Source organism: Schistocerca cancellata, chromosome 2 (assembly GCF_023864275.1).
Source record: "Schistocerca cancellata isolate TAMUIC-IGC-003103 chromosome 2, iqSchCanc2.1, whole genome shotgun sequence".
NCBI lineage: Eukaryota > Metazoa > Arthropoda > Insecta > Orthoptera > Acrididae > Schistocerca > Schistocerca cancellata.
The window spans coordinates 131,255,409-131,275,618 of record NC_064627.1 but is presented as its reverse complement, the minus strand read 5'-3'; positions in this window follow the sequence as shown (position 1 = coordinate 131,275,618).

Here is a 20,210-nt window from a genome sequence, read left to right as displayed (position 1 = left end):
TCATAAATTCACTGTAGCTCCATTCATTGACATATGGTCACGACACACTACAGATACGTAGAAAAACTCATGAAGTTTTGTTCGGCTGAAGCCGCACTTCAGGTTTCTGCCACCAGAGCGCTCGAGAGCGCAGTGAGACAAAATGGCGACGGGAGCCGAGAAAGCGTATGTCGTGCTTGAAGTGCACTCACATCAGTCAGTCATAACAGTGCAACGACACTTCAGGACGAAGTTCAACAAAGATCCACCAACTGCTAACTCCATTCGGCGATGGTATGCGCAGTTTAAAGCTTCTGGATGCCTCAGTAAGGGGAAATCAACGGGTCGGCCTGCAGTGAGCGAGGAAACAGTAGAACGCGTGCAGGCAAGTTTCATGCGTGTATCTGGACATGCTGGAAAATTGGCTCATGCCACAACCGGAGACCGACAGCACCGACTTCATCTTTCAACAGGATGGTGCTCCACCGCACTTCCATCATGATGTTCCGCATTTCTTAAACTGCAGATTGGAAAACCGATGGATCGGTCGTGATGGAGATCATGATCAGCAATTCATGTCATGGCCTCCACGCTCTCCCGACTTAACCCCATGCGATTTCTTTCTGTGGGGATATGTGAAAGATTCAGTGTTTAAACCTCCTCTACCAAGAAACGTGCCAGAACTGCGAGCTCGCATCAACGATGCATTCGAACTCATTGATGGGGACATGCTGCGCCGAGTGTGGGAGGAACTTGATTATCGGCTTGATGTCTGCCGAATCACTAAAGGGGCACATATCGAACATTTGTGAATGCCTAAAAAAACTTTTTGAGTTTTTGTATGTGTGTGCAAAGCATTGTGAAAATATCTCAAATAATAAAGTTATTGTAGAGCTGTGAAATCGCTTCAATCATTTGTAATAACCCTGTATGTAGAGGACAGCAGTGGTCCTGTCACACTTCCCTGAGGCATTCCTGACGATACCCTTGTCTCTGATGAACACTGGCCTCGACGAGAACATACTGGGTTCTACCATTTAAGAAGTCTTCGAGCCACTCATATATCTGTGAACTTATTCCTCACGCTCGTTCCGTCGTTAACAGCCTGCAATGGGACACCGCGGTAACGCATCCAGAAAACTTTCGAATTTGTAGAACAAAAATACAATTTTAATATTCCAGATTGTGCTAGGTTTGCATCACTTCACATCACGAATCTTTCTGCTAAAATACCAGTTGTTGAAGGTATTGGTATCATAAAAGCTAATTTGATTAGACACAAAATAATTAATCGAGGAGAAATTTCTGAGTTCACTGCATTATTGCTAGAGACCTACCTTGCTTTCATTTCACTTTCACTGAATGGAGAAATATATTTTCAACGAGATGGCCTTGCTATGGGCAATTCTTTAGCAGGCGCAGTTGCAGACATATTACTAATTTACACAGAAACACAGTCCTTTAAAAATAATTCAGACATCGCTAGGAAGCCAGTTTATTATGACAGGTATGTCGATGATACTCTTACATAACGGGTCTAGATATGAATTAGATTTATTAACTGTTTTGTTAAATAACACGCTTCCAAAACTTTTGTTTACAGTTGAACACGAAACCCAAAAAAGTATCAGTTGCCCAGATATTACAATTAGCAATCATGATTGCAAACATAAATTTGCAACTTACGGGAAGCCTGCAATAAGTGATGTACTTATTAATGCTAATTCATGTCATCCCCTGAAATATAATACAGCTTTCTTCCAGGCTATGATTCACAGCATTTTGAAACTGCCTTTAGAACCAGAAATGACTCAGAAAGAGATTAATATTTTTTATCAGATAGTTAAAGCAAATGATGTTAATGTTGATGATGTTCATCGATTATTCAGAAAGCTAGAAATATCGTATCAAAATTCGCTTCCGGCAAATGTTAACAATAAATATAAAATTACTGTAAAGAGATTTTCTTAGGTACCATATCTGACAAATTAAATAAATTAGTTAAGAATACTGATTTACCTACAGAATTCACAACTAACAATACCTTGCAGTATAAACTTAGACGCACCATTGAGAACCATTACAATAAGTACACAAAATCCAGAGTCTATAAAATAATCTGCTACAAATGGGAGAACATTTATATTGGCAAACAGGCCGGAATTTTCAAATTAGATTCCGTGAACATACTTCAGAGGTGGAAAGTAGTAAATCTGTCTTTGGTTAACATATCGTACAGTACAAAACAGTCATACAGTAGAATCTATTTCAGGCAATCTTATGATTCTTCATAATGCCTCCCAAGAAAACTTTGCTCAATACATTATAAGAATTAGAAATTTATGTTTATCATAAAAGAAAACCACTACGTTTGCTTAATGCACAGATTTCAGAGATAAATCCTTTTTCGATCTCTTTGAGGAGTTACTCCAGGTTGATGGTCTGGTTTGTTTGTTTATAGGTTTGCTGTTTATTATGGCAAAAGTTTTTCCCGACTATATCTTTTTTTAGCGAGAGTCCTAGTCACTTTATTTATTGGCTATTTTTATACCAGGAGATTGACATCATTTTAATACACAACTCTGTTAAGTCAAGATATAGGTTCAGTAACAAACCACTCACATTGTTGTATACTCATATTTTTGTGCTATAGCTAATTACAGTTGTGATTCAAGTCAGTTTAAATGGCTGAGAAATGACTATTTATTCTCTGAATAGTGACTGGTATGTTTAAATACCTTTGGTTACTAATTTTAGCACATATTTCGTGGTGAGGACACTGTGTATAAATGAATATTGGTTTTGACAAAAGGACTAGCTCACTCCTTTTATATTTAAGGATCACTATTTATTTTCATTTTACAAATCATTGTGTAGCATTTGACTACCTAAGACGTAACAGCAGGTCACCATTTACTGCATAATGAAGATACATTGGTGTTTTTGTTACCAGAGTACCAGTGACGCATATTCCTAATCATTGTTACCTTACAAATGTCTAAGTTCCCATTGTGGGCATTTGATGTTGATGTCAAACGTTTATTTCAATTTGTTTTTATACTGTATTGTGTCCTGCCTAGTGGCCAAATATGGGGTGCCTAGGAAACCAACTATCTCGGATCGCTAGACAACAATTCATGCAAATCGTATTAGTAAATTTTATTACAAAAGGAAATGATCACAATACTTAACTCCAAGAGATGCAGACGTGTCGCGAGCAAAGGACGACAGAGAAACAAGAAACCCCTTCAGTATATAAAATGCGTAATACGTGAGAAGCAATACAGTTCGTAAGCCGCTGCTATACGAGGTGCATTCAAGTTCTAAGGCCTCTGATTTTTTTTCTAATTAACTACTCACCCGAAATCGATGAAACTGGCGTTACTTCTCGACGTAATCGCCCTGCAGACGTACACATTTTTCACAACGCTGACGCCATGATTCTATGGCAGCGGCGAAGGCTTCTTTAGGAGTCTTTTTTGACCACTGTGAAATCGCTGAGGCAATAGCAGCACGGCTGGTGAATGTGCGGCCACGGAGAGTGTCTTTCGTTGTTGGAAAAAGCCAAAAGTCACTAGGAGCCAGGTCAGGTGAGAAGGGAGGATGAGGAATCACTTCAAAGTTGTTAGCACGAAGAAACTGTTGCGTAACGTTAGCTCGATGTGCGGGTGCGTTGTCTTGGTGAAACAGCAACGCGCAGCCTTCCCGGACGTTTTTGTTGCAGTGCAGGAAGGAATTTGTTCTTCAAAACATTTTCGTAGGATGCACTTGTTACCGTAGTGCCCTTTGGAACGCAATGGGTAAGGATTACGCCCTCGCTGTCCCAGAACATGGACACCATCATTTTTTCAGCACTGGCGCTTACCCGAAATTTTTTGGTGGCGGTGAATCTGTGTGCTTCCATTGAGCTGACTGGCGCTTTGTTTCTGGATTGAAAAATGGCATCCACGTCTCATCCAGTGACACAACCGACGAAAAGAAAGTCCCATTCGTGCTGTCGTTGCGCGTCAACATTGCTCGGCAACATGCCACACGGGCAGCCATGTGGTCGTCCGTCAGCATTCTTGGCACCCACCTGGATGACACTTTTCGCATCTCAGGTTGTCATGCAGGATTGTGAGCACAGAACCCACAGAAATGCCAACTCTGGAGGCGATCTGTTGAACAATCATTCGGCGATCCCCCAAAACAATTCTCTCCACTTTCTCGATCCTGTCGTCAGACCGGCTTGTGCGAGCCCGAGGTTGTTTCGGTTCATTGTCACATGACGTTCTGCCTTCATTAAATTGTCGTACCTACGAACACACTTTCGACACATCCATAACTCCATCACCACATGTCTCCTTCAACTGTCGATGTATTTCAATTGGTTTCTCACCACGAAAATTCAGAAAACGAATGATTGCACGCTGTTCAAATAAGGAGAACGTCGCCATTTTAAGCATTTAAAACAGTTCTCATTCTCGCCGCTGGCGGTAAAATTGCATCTGCCGTATGGTTCTGCCATCTCTGGGACGTATTGACAATGAACGCGGCATCATTTTAAAACAATGCGCATGTTTCTATCTCCAGTCTGGAGAAAAAGAATCGGAGGCCTTAGAACTTGAATGCACCTCATACAAGTGCCCAGTCTTGATTCCGCTGTGAACTGCTAGTCTTCAACTGGGCCGCGGACAGGCGGCGCGACGTTGATGTCCTCTCGTGTAGAGGCGCTGCCGTCGGGTTGTGCAATTGGCTGACGTCGTCTCTCTGCTCTAACGTTCGCGCCTGGCGTGCCGGTGCTTGACTTTACGCCGGAAGATGCCAGTACAAGTACCCGCACCAGTAACTATTGCGTCCATTTTCCATTCTCCATTGGTTTATGACGGATGGGCTGCATATCCAGCTACTCTTACACAATCTGAAGATGCCACAAAAGGGTCAAAAGAGTCATTGATATAATTTCGTATCCAAGACTGTTTTTATTCTGAAATACTTAGGGGTTATTCCTAAGTGAAGAGGTTGGCACAGGAGAGTAAACCAAAAGACTGATAAAGGAAAGCTAGGTACACCCTTGAATCCTCACAGGTCAACGATGTCCCTGCTTTCCTCGTTCGTATTTCATAATTCGTCTACTTCCAACAGAGAATGGTCCAGGGCGCCATTACGAAAGGATTTATAGTATCTGTTTCCGCAGCAAGAAACCGCAGTATCGGCCAGCAATTCAGTGGTAATTTTTCTAGTTCGTCTTTTTTTTTTTTATTTGCAAGGGCAGCCAGCGTGTCGTTTGTACCTACAGCACAGTAATCGCACACGCGACCCAGCACGGCGCGGCGCGACTAGCGGTCGTAACAGCCGGCGCGCTCTATCAGATCTCCGATGGGGATAGCGGCGTGCGCCCTTCGCGGCCGGGCCGGCTGTAAAACTCTGCGCGTGGGCGTAAACCGTGTGGCCGCAGCGGGAGGTGGAAGAGGGTTGGCAGGGGGGGGGGTGAGGCAGGGTGGCGGCGACGTCGTAAACGCGGCGCCCTCCCACCCTAGCAAACACACAGCGCTGCGGGGGCGGCGGTCTTTGCCTGGGTACCGCACTGCTCTGCTTCGTAGGGCGCTCCACCATTTCACCAGAAAAATCAAGACACGATGCTTAAACAGCCCTTTCCCTAAAACACAAGGGCCGTTCAATAAGTGGTGCAACAAGTTTATTTCTCCTCCAATTTCGCTTGAGAAAACGTCGCTTCAGCACGGTTTCGGTAGATGGTGGCGGTTTAAGTAGCCATGGAAACGGCGTCTGTAACAGAGATGCGTTCCAAGCAGAGAGCTGCCATTGGCTTTCTTTTGCGGGAAAACCGTAGCATCACAGGTATTCATAGGCGCTTGCTGAATGTATACAAGGCAGAGAACAAAAGCGCGGTGAGTCGTTGGGCGCGGCGTCTATCATCATTGCAAACCAGGTTGCGCTAACTGGCCCGCGGGCTGGCCAATTGCACACAGCTGTGACCCATGCAGTGTTGGTCTTCAGAATTTCGTCGCCACAGAAATGCAAACGAGATTCTCCTTCTTCAAGGCACCGTTAGGCCTCACACAAGTCTGTGCACCCCAGAGGAGAGCACACGAAACTTTACTGGACTGTTCTTTATGAACCATCCTACAGCCAGGATCTCACACCTTCTGACTTACTTGAATTTTCTCATTTTGAGAATACTGAATGGCGATCTGTTTTAATTGATAAAAAACATTCAACAGCCGATACCACTTAAAATAGTTCTTTATATAAGACAACCTGTGTCAACAGACTATGCTGTTACCTTCAGATCTTAAAGTCTTTTGTTGTAAAACATGTTCATTTTACGCTGATCCTCACGCACAAGATGTCAGGTGATAAAAATCAGCACATTATAAAAGGTTTGTCCTTGCTAAAATATTTATAAACATAAAGCACCTTTTCCAAACACCTATGTACGTATACAGGGTGACAATTATTGAACTACATGAAAAAAACGTAAATTAGTTGCAAACTAAGGCGTGCACAAACTTTACTCATCATGTAAACGTAGCTACAGATATTCGGATTTAGGTTGTGACATGTTCGGTATGCCTGCCATCATTGGTAATGATGTAGCGCAGACGAATACCGAAATACTGCATGACCCGCTGAATTGCCGGAACATCGATGCTGTCGATGACCTCTGAAATGCCTGTTTTCGGCTCAGAAATTGTTCTGGGGTTATTGTTGTACATCTTGTCTTTAATACAGTCCCACAAGAACGAGTCGCATGTGTTCAAATCTGGAGAATATGGCGGCCAATCGAGTACCATGCCAGTGGCCTCTGGGTACCACAGAGCGAGAATGCGGACCCCAGAGTTCTCCTCCAGGATATAAAACACTCTCCAGCTTCGATGGGATCGAGCTCTGTCTTGCATGAACCACATCTTGCCGAAATCAGGGTCACTTTGGATAATGGGGATGAAGTCATCTTCCTAAACCTTCACGTATCGTTTGGTAGTCAGCGTGCCATCAAGGAATATCGCACCGATTATTCCGGCAGCGGAACGTTGTACACTACACAGTCACCTGTTGAGAGTGAAGAGATTTCTCGATCACGAAATGCGGATTCTCAGCCCCTCAAATGCGTCAATTTTGTTACTGACGAACACGTCCAAGTGAAAGTGGCCTTCATCGCTAAACCAAACCCCACGCGTATACTTATTCCCACCATGCCCCGCGGCCAACCGTGCAATTTGAAAGTCCTAACGCAAACCGTTGAGGAGTTCTGACGATTTCATTTCATGTAGTTCAATAATTGTCACCCTGTGCATGTTGCTCACAGATGCTTGTGTATCATACCGACAAGGTATACATTACCGCATCCACTTACATATGTTGGACGTATTCTCAAAGCATATCTAAACAGATGTGCTAATGTGTAACGTGTTCGTATGATGTAACAAAGCATCTGTGAGCAATTTGTATATAGATACGACGGTTGACCCGGCCGGAGTGGCCGAGTGGTTCTAGGCGCTATAGTCTGGAACCGTGCGACCGCTACGGTCGCAGGTTCGAATCCTGCCTCGGGCGTGGATGTGTGTGATGTCCTTAGGTTACTTAGGTTTAAATAGTTGAAAGTACTAGGTGAGTGATGACCTCAGAAGTTAAGTCCCATAGTGCTCGGAGCCATTCGAACCATTTTTGGTTCAAATGGCTCTGAGAACTATGGGACTCAACTGCTGTGGTCATAAGTCCCCTAGAACTTAGAACTAATTAAACCTAACTAACCTAAGGACAGCACACAACACCCAGCCATCACGAGGCAGAGAAAATCCCTGACCCCGCCGGGAATCGAACCCGGGAACCCGGGCGTGGGAAGCGAGAACGCTACCGCACGGCCACGAGATGCGGGCGAACCATTTTTGAACGACCTTTTATAATGTGCTTATTTTCAACAGCTTGATATCTTGTGCCTGAGGTTCAGCGTAGAACTAACACGTTTTACAACAGAAGATTTTAAGACCTGGAGATGGCAGCATAATCTGATGAAACCGGCCGTCTTAAATAAAGAAATATTTTATGCTATCTTGGCTGTTGAATTGTTGTTTAATACTGACTTCCATCTGTTTGGCCCCAAGAAGAATGCGTTGGACAGGAAGTAGAACGTGGATAATGGGGAGGTTATTCTTGTACCAAGACTTTGGCTTCGACGTCAACCAGTATAGTGGTAGTAAACGGACATACGGGACCTCCCAATAAGTTGGCGTAAGGCCGTCGCATTGGAAGGGGGAAAATTATGTTGTCGAGTAGGGTTTCGCAGCCATAACAGTGCGGAGTAATATGATGTATTTGTATCCTGAAGAAAACCAACTTGCTTTCAGAAAGAAAGTGATGCGTTACTTATTTTACGTTCCTCGTATAATATGTGTTACGGGCAAAGAAAATGTCTCAGACTACAATAAAACGCTCTTGATTTTGTTACATCACTAGCGACCGTCCCTGGCTGCACAGGGGTAGCAGTAATCTACGGCCAGATGATCTTGAAATGCGTCAGATTGTAGCCAGTGCTTTGTTTCACTCTTTTACACCCAGAAAGCGTAATTTCGTGCTATTATAGGGGAGTTTCTTTCGTGATATCTAATGTTTATGCAACATAGTGCAGTACTATCTGTGGGAGCTGTGATTATTGTTGAGGAATTATTTTTTCTTTTAATTCTAAAATACGTAATAAGTTCATTTCTGTGGTAATTATTGGGGAGTGGTGTTGCGTGGCCCAGTTGTCGGTCGTGGGATGGGGGAGCGTGGGGGGAGGTGTAGGGGTGAAGACACACAAGTCCGTCCTAAGCCCCTCAGTCAATTCCCTGCGGCCGAGTGCGGCGCGAGCCATTGACCGGATTAGCGACACTCACGGAGGCTGGTGCCTCCCTGCTAAAAGTTCAATGGCTGCCCTCAGATCTCTCCACAGTGGCGAATATGAATACGGACTTAGATTCTCCATAAGGCAGTTGGACACCCACGTAGTGCTGTGCACCAAGGAAAGATAACATCTCGCTGTAGTGTTTGAGACACAGGACGCCTCCGTAGGCAAGTCTTTGTATCGTGCCTCTGGCGCAGCGGCCGTAACAATTGTGAAAGCGAAGTTAGAAAAAGTTTTAGCACGACGGCTATGGGTTGGTAAGTATTTGCAATTTTTAGGAGTGGTGATTTAGCATATGTCTGCGCTTGCAACTTTTTGGAATGGTGACTTGTCATAGGTCAGCACTCGCAATTTTCCAAAAAGTGGCGCCGAACATTTTAGAATAAAGCTATTAGGAGAATTCTGACTGGGCGAGTAAGAGACGCGGTCTCATATTGATCTAAACTGCAGTTTTGGTGGGCTCATTCCGTGAAGGAGTCGAGATCACGAGTTTGTTGGCATTGGGCTTTACGCGCTCTGGTTAGGTACTTCAGAAGGCTCATATGGTTAGAGCCTTTGGAAGACTGTCTAGCAGAGACCCCTATCAAGAAGACTGATTGTCGCGGGTGAGAGACAGCCGGTGTGGCCGAGCGGTTCTAGGCGCTCCAGTCTGAAACCATGCAACCGCTACGGTGGCAGGTTCGAATCCTGCCTCGGGCATGGATGTATGTGAGCAGGCGGGCTCGCCATGACGGACTCCATCACTGCTTGCGACCTCGCCTCACCTCTTCTCATACAATTCGTGGCCAAGCGGCGTGCGAAAATCGTACAGGATGATTGGTAGGGTTCTTCATACTAATTGATCATTCGTCTTTAAGGTGACGTCTTAGCCATAACTTTACCTTTGGGTTCAAAAATGATTCAAAGTGTTCAAATGGCTCTGAGCACTATGGAACTTAACATCTGAGGTCATCAGTCCCGTGGACCTTAGAACTACTTAAACATAACGAACCTAAGGACATCACACACATCCATGCCCAAGGAAGGATTCGAACCTGCGACCGTAGCGGTCGCGCGGTTCCAGACTAAAGCGCCTAGAACCACTCGTCCACATTACCTTTTAGGTTTCTTATTCTTTTACTCACTAATCTTCCAATGTAAACATCACCACAAATATAATTTCACGAATATAAATTCAGTTTGCTCGCGTTAACGTGATCCTTATCAATTCGGCTAACTCCGTTAGGGCGTTTCCGTTCCCGTATTTCCGTGTAACCCACGACTGTTATGTGTTGGTATGAATATCGGCACTCATTTTCTCCAAATGATTTAGTTGATTCAGGGTTTATTCTAAGCATTATTATATGAATTCTCAGTCAATATATGTGCGTGATTGGCAAACTCTTGTTGTATTATGGTAGTTGATAGTCTCCATCATTACTTAGAAGTTATTAATTTTTATCGGGGCTTACAGGTACGGTTCACGAACCAGGGCCACCCTTCTTTCTGTTCCCTTGTGCAGAGCTAATTTCCATACATCTGGAGCGTAGTGGGGGACTTAAACCCGAAGAGAGTATAGTGTATGCCAGTGGCAGATCTGATTGAGTGTCTCTAGTCCCAGTGGCGGCTTGCAACGTGCATGGAGCAGCAGTAATTCTGCCTACGATCCTCTGTGTATAGCTATGAATAAAATCTAGGGAGCATTTTTAGGTAACTATTACCTTGGGCATCCTGTTTGCGCAGAAATTCAGACAATAATTGTTGAATTTAGCATCCAGAATAAGCCCTTCGAAGCTTTTAAACCATTTTTCAAAACACTATAACCCATCTAATCCCACATTGAATAAAAATATCTTCTTCCCTAGTTAAAATGTTTCTTTGTATACTACAATCATCAAAACAAGTTTTGCATCACCCCGGTTCCGAGAACGCCTGAAGACAGGCGTTGACTGTGGATACTGTATCACAGACACAGTCCCTTTGGCAGTTCAGAGATATCATTAAACCCGCCAAAAGATGTAAAGAACCATGCATGAGCAGGGTCCGACAGCCGATCAATTCCACTCCTTCCACCAGGAAGGAGTTATACGGCTCGTGTTGACTGTAGTTCAACCATGCCTAGAAAGTCAATACCACGGTTCGATCGCGTCCGCATTGTTACTTTGTGCCAGGAAGGTCTCTCAGCAAGGCAAGTGTCCAGGCGTGTCGGAGTGAAGCAAAGCGATGTTGTTCGGACAGGGGGAGATACAGAGAGACAGGAACTGTCAATGACATGCTTCGCTCCGGCCGTCCAAGGGTTACTGCTACAAAGAATAACCGCTACCTACGGATTATGCCTCGGAGGAACCCTGACAGCAGCGCCACCATGTTGAATAATGCTTTTCGTGCAGCCACAGGACGTCGTGTTATGACTCAAACTGTGCGGAACAGGCTGCATATGAGCAACTTTGCAACCACGACACCACGCAGCGCGGTACAAGATGGGCCCAACAAGATGCCACAAGGAACGCTCAGGATTGGCGTCACGTTCTCTTCACCGATGAGCGTCGCATATTCCTTCAACCAGACAACCGTCGGAGACGTATTTCTAGGCAACCCGGTCAGACTGAACGCCTTACACACACTATCCAGCAAGTGCAGCAAGGTGGAGGTTCCCTGCTGTTTTAGGGTGGCATTATGTGGGGCCGACGTACGCCGCTGGTGGTCATGGAAGGCGCCGTAACAACTGTACGATACGTGAATGCCATCCTCCGGCCGATGTACAACCATATCGGCAGCATACTGGCGAGGCATTCGTCTTCATGGACGACAATTCGCGTCCCCATCGTGCACTTCCTGTGAATGACTTCCTTCAGCATAACGACATCGCTCGACTAGAGTGGCTAGCACATTCTGCAGACGTGAACCCTATCGAACATGCATGGGATAGACTGAAAAGGACTGTTTATGGACGACGTGACCCACCAACCACTCTGAGGGCTCAAAGCCGAATCGCCGTTGAGGAGTGGGACAGTCTGCACCAGCTGTGCCTTGATGAACTTGTGGAAAGTGTGCCACAAAGAATGCAGGCATGCATCAATGCAAGAGGACGTGCTACTGGGTACAGTGTGTACAACTCTGGACCACCACATCTGAAGTTCTCGCTGTATGGTGGTACAACATGCAACGTGTGGATTTCATGAGCAACTAATGTTGATCTCTATTCCAATTTTCTTTACAGGTTCCGGAACTTTCGGGACCGAGGTGACGAAAAACTTTTTTTGATGTGTGTACATTAATAGCCTCCTCCGCATTAAGTACAAAAATCAACATATTGAGTTTTGATGTCACATCTTACAGGGTCACTTATAGCTAGCTGTCCATGTAAAAGACATTGCACGTATGGGGCAATTTCATCATTGTTCAGTGTCTGGTCTTTGCTCTGTTGTCCCACCAAAGGTGGGTTTAATGGAGAACTAGAGTCGTCTGAACTGGAAAGTTAACTCTGTGGGTGTCGTGTGTACTCCTGGTGACGCAGATCACACATTGTTCTCTCCAATTCTTCTTTTTTCGACATCAAAACCTTCCCCCATAACAGAGTGCAATCCTGCATACATTTACCAGTATTACTTTGCTTTGGAAAATTACAGACGACGGAGGTATCGTCACACTATAACGTAAGGGAAGCATGCATACGGAACAATTAAATCGACCACATTATAAAAGTTTGGCAACAAAACAATGCCAGACGTCGCGATGGCGAGAGCACTTTTTCCACAAGGTCTCCCGTTTGTAAGTAGAAAAATAAATAAAAAATAACTACAGTGTCTCCAGGCGCATCTAAAAAAATACGTTTTCCTTCATTGTTTATTGGTTATCGGAAATACACCCTGCTGACGGCTGTGGCTGTGGAAACAGAAATATCTGTAACATTCTTATGACTGCATATACCCTTCCCTTTGCTACCTATGCATTCCACGTCAAATCCATACATTCCTTACGACTGGACATAGTCACTTCCTTAGCTCATGTCAGAACACAAACACATATTTTATAAGCCTGATGCTCAAGGTGAACCACCTATCACACATCCCCTACAACTAAGTAAAATACTTCGTCAGTAACTGATTGCTAGCCATACGAAATAATACTGACTGAAAACCAATGATGGGTGGACATGTCTCCTAAGTTTTCTTGCGATTCGTATCACTGTGTCTTAGAAAGACAGGCGTAATCGTCTTACAAACAACCATATGTTAAAAAACATAACCATATTACCATCACAAGCGGTCATCGTCCACCAGGTCCATACAGGTGTCCATGTTAAAAACTGTACTGACTTTGTAAATCTACATATGGCATTATCTCTGAATGAAGTGGTTTTTTCCAGACAAATACCGTGACACTGAATATAGACGGTGATCGCCGGAGTGTATAGTGTCAAACCAACAGTGTGGTTACCCATCGCCGACGGTGGAATCTCGTAATAAAATTACCGAATTTTTAAAGTGATTCGGCTGAGGAGCGAGGAATGAAAACGGTATTTTCTACTCCCTCACACCGCCAGCACTAGATATGCCTCCAATGTCTGTAATGCAGTCTGTCTCGATGCCATGTCAGAAGTACGGTGATATATCGATTGGGTTATAGGCGATGGTTGATTGAGAAGGATCACAAACAGTGGTGTATGGTATGCTGATTTAGGTCTTAAGAAATGTACACTAGCTTTTTAGATCTCTAGTGCTACGCTTTCAGTAGAAGTGCTGTCTGGAATTTAGAATCAAATCTATCCATTCAACCACATACCTGCATTAGATCCTATGGAGAAGTCCTTTAATGATTAGAGCCACTAGTGAATCATATTTCTGGCACTCTCGTATCTCGGAACGAGTCACCTTTCTCGAATCTATGTGCTACAGAAAAGTTCCAACATGGTTTTAGGTAGTCCCTATGGGTCTTGCAACTGCCCCTCAGACTCTTCGTTATCATCCCTGCAGCTTTACGCATGTGATTATTCCGATGTAAGTCGGAACTGAGTAGATGCCGTAGAAACCTATATCTACCACCTTCTGCAAACCGTGTAGAAACAGGCTAGGCTGAGTTTACACGAGGTAGTATAAACGACAGTACGGGAACTGGAGGAAGGATATGGATTTTGCTACTGCTTTGTGTGCTTCTCCAAACTACAAACATGTACTACAGCTCCGCATGCCCCTGGACCCATTCATGTCTATCACCCCAATATTCTTTCATCGTTATTTTGTACCATACAACAGAGAAAAATTACTATATTTACAAGGAAATTTAGAAGGCGGAACAAGATGTTATTTCATAATCGCATGGGTAGAAATGACATAAGCAAATCGATAGAATTGGAGAAAATACATATAAATTGAGGGAATATACACCGAAATGTGTGGTAATTGAGGAAGTACTAGCATGTCTCCTGGTTGACGCAGGATAGTTTGTACATGCGAGCAAGTATTCGACAGCAAGAGGAATCCGAGAAAATGTATACATGGAAGCGAAGGGAATCAGGGAAACACACTTTTTCCGTGAAGACAGTATTCTATTGTATGTCTATTGAGGTAACAGTGATACACACTAGTTGACTACTGTATTTGACGCTTTTGAGGAAGACACAGAGCCATCTGACTCTAAACTAACTTGCACCTGCGTTAAAGGATGACAGAGTGGATAGAGTGGTCGGTTGAAATGGAGTACTAACGAGGTAAGATTTAATGGTAGACTGATGATGCATTCTAGAGAGGGAGAAGTTGCTGCAGGTCATTTGACCATTTTTTCCTGATGTTCTGTCAGGATGCAACAGTTGTGTGAAATAGCCTGCGCTCGACTCGTATTCAACTGCGTGTTCTGTGTGGGTCTTAGAGCAGGCTCTACTTGCGATCGTTAACAGTAAACCTACAGGTCATCAGAAAATATGTGATGAAACGTCACACATTCCTCTAAACAAACGAAGATTTATGCGATGTACACCATTCCCCTGTCGAATCTTGGGTGTAAAATCGATACTTCAGGTTCATAATTAAGTTAGCGATAGGTAAGCTTGTTGTAGCTGGGATTCACAGTCATAAAGAATTTTTTGAAAGACATCATCTTTCCGCCAGTGACTGTTATCAGTTTTTATTACACTATTGTGTTTTCAGGTGTATTTGAAAGTATTGACAACGACATACAAATGTATCAGCTTACATTTCGTTGACATGGCTTAAAGCCATAATATCAGCACTTGATAATGGCCTAAGGCCGAAATTGCAATAGTGTAATAAAAACTTTTCAGTCAATTGCGGAAAGATGACGTCCTTCAAAGAGTTACCGATAGGTGTTTGTGACACACTGCAATCCCCTTGTATACATCTGCTGGACAGATGTGCTGTTTACAGAGTTAGTGGCGGCATTACTTGTAAATTCACATGTCACACGCTGCCGAAATGTATTTATCTGTTTCCTTGTAATAGGTATTCTCCGTTACTAACGATCATTTTATATAGGACTGATGTGGGCGTGGTATAATTTCTGAACTATGATCGGATGTGAACAGTGGGCGCTATACATCTCTGGAAAGCTCTATACTGCATGTATCACACAAGGCCACTGTTTTAAGGAAGTAGTTTTTTTCGTTTTACAGTTTGTTACCATAGCTTATCGTTGTAAATCTGCAGGAAGGGTGTAGGTCATGCACTGGAAATACATTTCTTACATTGGAATATTGACAGCGCTGCATTCCACATGACTGATAAGTCGGAAACTCAAGCGGTTTAACATTATAGCCTGTTTTAAGTGTAGAACTGTGTAGCCTTAGGAGTGCGTTTGTTTACGTTCTTTCTTACCAATATCCTCCTGGTACTAATCCCAGACACTAGAACGATACGTTAAAATTGATAGCATTGTTGCGTCACGTGAAATGCATCGAACTCAATCTGTCTGGAGCTCCATAATACGTAAAAATCACCTGTTTCTTGTTCCTCTTAACTGCCTGCTATTACATCACAACACTTTCAAATCTGTTACTATACATAGATAAAGAGTGCTTACCTCCTCAACATGGATGCTTCTGGAAGAATGTTGTGCAGTTGGAAAGGCGAGCACTGAGCAACGTCAATTCACTCACGAGACGTGGAATGTAGCGGTCTACTTCTCATCAGCTGCAGATTAAATCAGTAACAAGTTGGTCAAAGACAGGAGGTCTTTCAATCTCTAATTTTATCCTACGACTGCGAGAATGCTCTGTGCCTCCCATCTGCATAGAGATATATCGTAAATTATGCACTATGCTCGAGGTGCTAGAAGTATTTAGAGCATTGTTTGGTATACTTTGATGATGTATGTGTTCGAGAATTAACAATGAATGGACATACTGTAGAGTCTCCTACCTACATTCGCAGTGATACTCGCAAAGTAGAGGAGGGGCGGTTTAGCACTGATACTGAAATTGGGAAACATGCTGTCGCATCATTGGCCGGTGTTGAAATTACTGTAAAATTGTTAAAATTGTTGACGCTATCAACTGTCATGCTTATTATTACAATATATTGAGGGTGTCTTTTCCATCCCATCTGGCCACTTATATGCTTTTGGTTACCACATAATGATTGACTGACATTGCTTATTTGAGTTAAAAGAAACCTCCATCACTGCTTACTACTCACACCCAACTTCCATCACTGTTGGCTGTTCACCTCCAATTTACATCACTGCTGCCAATTCACCTCCAACTGTTAGTCCGCTATTTACTTTAAGAATGTGACCACCAGTTCAAAAATTATATAATATACAGTAATAAATCTCAGTGACGGAATACCTTCACACCGTTCACTCCCACTAATACTGCAAACCTCCAACACTGCTAATTATTAATCTCTAACCTCCATCACCACTGACTACTCACTCCCAACTTCCATCACTGCTGGCTGTTCACCTCCAACTTCCATTACTGCTGGCGATTCACCTCCAAATTCTAGTCCGACCAGCCACAGAGTCTCTTACAGAGTGCGCACAGAGTTATTAATGCAGAGCGCTACATAGCACCAACATACAAACACATAATCAGGCTACTTACATTGTCTTTTATTTAAAATCATCCAGTGTGTGTGGTGTGTTATGGTAGCAGCAGTAACAACATGACTTATAACCTGCGAATCTAGTTTTTGGTGAGAGACAATGGATCAGAACGTGTTAATGTCGGTTTAGAACCTGACGCTGACCCAGAAGTCGTGGTGAAAAAACAAAATGTATGGCAATGTACAAAGTATGTCACAGCAGAATAAAAAACGATGTTTCAAACAACGAGACCGGGTCACAGGGAGGGTCTCATTTGACCTACAGTATAGTCTGTGGAATACGGTCATCCTCCTACAGTACAGGTGAGGAAACTTGGTCTATTCAATGGATCAATAGATGTCTATTTAATATGATAATCACACGTGCTCGATGCCAGCACGCATGCGGTAGTTGTTTTCGATATATGGGAGGAGTTCTCTATCGGATGAAGTTACTGGAACTTTTATAGTTCGTAATTTTTCTCTAGTGGATATTACAGAATAACGATGATAGAATGTTGGGGGTGATACACGTGAATGGGCCCTGAGGGACGCGGATCTGTAGTACATGTTTGTAGTTTGGAGAAGCACGACAATGCAGTAACAAGATCGGCATCCTTCCCCAATATCCTCGTGTTAACTCAGCCTGTTTCTACATGGGTCCCAGAAGGTGAAAGATATAGGTTTCTCCGACTTCTACTCAGTTCCGACTTAAATTGCAACAATACATGTGGAAAACTGCAGAGATGGTAGTGCAGAGTCTGAGGGGTAGTTGCAAGATGCATAGGGACTACCTAAAAACAGTTTGGAATTTTACTGCGTTGGATAGGTTCGAGGAAGGTGACTCGTTTCGAGATATGAGAGTGCCAGAAATATGATTCACTAGTGGCTGTAATCGTTAAAGGACTTCTTCATAGGGTCCATCGCAGGTATGTGGTTGAATGGAAAGACTTGATTCTAAATCCGAGACAGCATTTCTACCGAAAGTGTAGCACTAGAGATCCGAAGAACTAGTGTACATTTCTTACGACCTTAATCAGCATACCATGTACTACTGTTTGTGATCCTTCTCAATCAACCATCACCTATGACCCAATCGATATATCACCGAACCTCTGACATGCCACCGAGACAAAATGCATTACAAATACTGGAGAAATATGTAGCAGCGGCGGCGTGAGGGAGTTTCAAATACCGGTATCATACCACGCTCCTCATCCGAATCACTTTAAAATTTCGGTAATTTTATTACTTGATTGCTCCATCGGCGACGTGTAATCGCACTGTTGGTCTGGTACTATACACTCTGGCCATCACCATCTACATTCAGTGTCGTGGTATTTGTCTGGAAAAAACCACTTCATTCTGAGGTAATGCCATATGTCGATTTATAAAGCCTGTACAGCTTTTAACATGGACACTTGTATGCACCTGAACAACCAAGACAGCTTGTGATGCTAATATGGTTGTGTTTTTTAACATCTGGTTGTTTGTAAGACGATTACAGCTGTCTTTCTAAGACACAGTGATACCACTCGCTAGAAAACTTAGGAGACATGACCACCCATCGATGGTTTTCAGTCAGTATTATTTCGTATGGCCGGCAATCAGTTACTGACGAAGTATTTTACTTAGTTGTAGGGGATGTGTGATAGGTGGTTCACCTTGAGCATCAGGCTTATAAAATATGTGTTTGTGTTCCTACATGTGCAGAGGAAATATGTCCAGTCGTAGGGAAGGTATGGATTTGACGTGGAATACTGAGATAGCAAAGGGAAGAGTATGTCGAATCATAAGATTGGTACAAATATTTCATTTCCAGAGCCACAGCCGTCAGCAGGGTGTATTTCCGATACTTCGCTCTTGTCGAAAGTTGTTCAACTGAGACTGGAATCGTAAAATTTAACGGTATGTTTAGCTATCGAAGATATATGTGACCGATTTCCTAGGATGAGTCTGCCTATGTGTGCTTGGTGTGCAGCGCTGGTGGCCTGTAACAGGAATGATTCACATTTGACGTTAACGGCAGGAGTTGTCCAAATGGACAGCCCTTTGGGATGATGTAATGTAGCTGGCTTAACCGTGCCGTCCTCTAGACGGTCGAATAGCGAACTATTACGTAGAATGTGTTGGGTAGCTTTCGTTATCACCACGAAATTTAAGAAGATTCAATATGGATGTATGTTCACACTTAACCATTATTCCCCCCGATGTAAATTTTCCAGTTGACTGCTTTTACACATTTCGCACCTTTATTTAGTTGAAGGAACACCGATTGCTGTGTGTGTGTCTAGCAGGTGAAAGGCAGGTGTAATACACATTTGCTGGTTCTCTAGACACGAGAAACACCTCAGTCTACTTTGTAAATTATAGGGAAGATTTGGAAACTGTTACAACACAGACATTGGTATTCGTGAGTGAAAATATCACTTTCCTCTATTTTCTATTTTCGAGTTTTCATGTGAAGGTCTTCGCAGATGGGGTAATTTTCCAGTTACTCAGTGGTTTGCACTACACTCCACTTCGCTAAAGTTTAGTCTTTCTAGACAAATAATTTCCATTATATGTCTTTGGAATTACGTTGCAGGAGTGATACTGCTATACCAGTGATATTGCTATGTGCCTTATATTGAGAAGTATCGTAAGAAAAAATTATATTCTGGCAAACCATGCGAAATTTTGTATGTTCTTGTAATCCTAGAGTCTGCAGATGGGTATAGAAAGGCAAGCAAGCAAGGAGGTCAGGGCCGGAAGCAGTAATCCTTTTGTGCAAAGTGAAGCCGACTCCGAATTTGTAGAACAGTTCTGAGAATGACTTTGGTCTGCTTAGGGCGCTCTGGTCACCTATCGCAAGTGGATGACCGCCCGACTCACGGCAAATATCTAGTGCAGTGAGGAGTATACTTGTTCTGCATGTGCTTGTGCTGTCTGTCTTCACAGTATATGTACGAGTGTTTGTCGGCCAATAGCTATACGAATGATGTAAAAGAGGCGATTTTGTATGGCACAGGGTACGAATTGTATGTTTACTACATCAACACAGTATGCGATGATATATTGCTGGGCTGGAGATCGGTTTCACGCTCTAACATTCAAGCTCGTGCCCTCAGTGGATGATAAGTGTAATTGAGTAAGAGTCTTTCTGTATTTGCGATCTGTAGGCTACTTTTCAAAGATTAATTGCAGTGCAATATGGTCATCTGTACAAAATAGTTTCTTGCCGCTGAAAGTATCGTCTGCAGAAGGAAAAAGAAGAGGGACGGTGTTTCCACACAGGTGGCATCAGTAACTCGATGGGTAAATTCAGTAAGAGATCATCACAATGCTCCTTT